This window comes from Morone saxatilis, unplaced genomic scaffold, assembly GCF_004916995.1.
Source record: "Morone saxatilis isolate NCDOM2014 unplaced genomic scaffold, NCSU_SB_2.0 Contig14, whole genome shotgun sequence".
NCBI classification, from domain to species: Eukaryota; Metazoa; Chordata; class Actinopteri; family Moronidae; genus Morone; species Morone saxatilis.
The window spans coordinates 18,523,969-18,525,202 of record NW_023339696.1 but is presented as its reverse complement, the minus strand read 5'-3'; positions in this window follow the sequence as shown (position 1 = coordinate 18,525,202).

Below are 1,234 nucleotides of genomic sequence, written 5' to 3'. Positions count from 1 at the left end.
GAGGCTGGCTGGAATTATACAGAGACACGTTTAGCGTCTGAAATAATCTAATAAAAAAGAAAGAGAGAGAGAGAGATCAAGCAACCTCCTAAGTCGATGAGCTCATTCCCATCTTTCATCAGCATCTCCTGCATCATAATGAGCTGTGGGTCTGCATGTATGCACAGTCAGACGTGTGGAAGAGAAGACTTCCCTGCTCCCAAACTCTTTGATGTCTCAGTCACACTGGATTGACAGTGGCTCATCTCCTCTGGTGACCCCTCAGCTCTGACCTTGCACCTTCAGGGGTCTGGTCCCACAGCATTAGGCCTTGTCGAGGCAATTAACCCCAGAGCTGAGATCAATTAACCCTTTAGCAGATACCACCACATGCATTATTAGCAGGTGCAGAAAAACCCACCAGATCAAAAGGTTTAAAATGGGTTGATCCAAGACAAAATAATGCTGATAGAAAAGGTTCTTACCTGATGACAGACAGATACAGGCCAGGTGTCCTTCTGTGCTGCTTGTCAGATTAAAGAGAGCTGCAGAGAAAGAAAGAGCGAGTGGAAAAGAATAGATGGACAGAGTGAGAAAGGCTCATCTATGGGTCTAATTAGGCAGAAATGGAGCCGTTGTGAGCCAGGGGACCTGCGTAGAGATATCTTGCATTTCAGTCCATTAACCTGCTCCTAATGAACTGTGTGTTATTGGGGAAAGTCTTCATTAATCACACCCCACTGAGGTGACGGTCACTGGTTCATCGGTGCTCACGGTATACGTCGATACTCTTCAGGGGCCTGTTGGGGAGGACAAACAATCTGACGGGAACACACACGATGAGATTGCATGTATGGGGATCAGGCTTTAAGACAAAGTCCTGTACAGTAGCTACAACCTTCAGCTTATGACAAAGGAGTTGTTTTTGTTGTGACAGGCGCGATGTGAAAACAGACCCGGTCTTTCCCAATCAATGATTTCCACCCACCTACAGTGATGATTATGTTTAATGACAGGCTTGGTGATGAGAAATGCCCAAAATATTGTCAGTGAGGCTGGCAGAAATATTGGTAAGGGATTGGAAAATAGAGACACTCATACCAGTGGAACAGATGTTTATTGTTGTGTAGCTATACTGTTTATTTGTTTTAATTGTTTTTATTTGATTACATGCAGGATGAATTGAGCGGAGGGGGAGAAAGTGGCTGGAAGAGAGAAAGATGGAGATGCTGGATAGGTGGAGAGAGATAGAGAT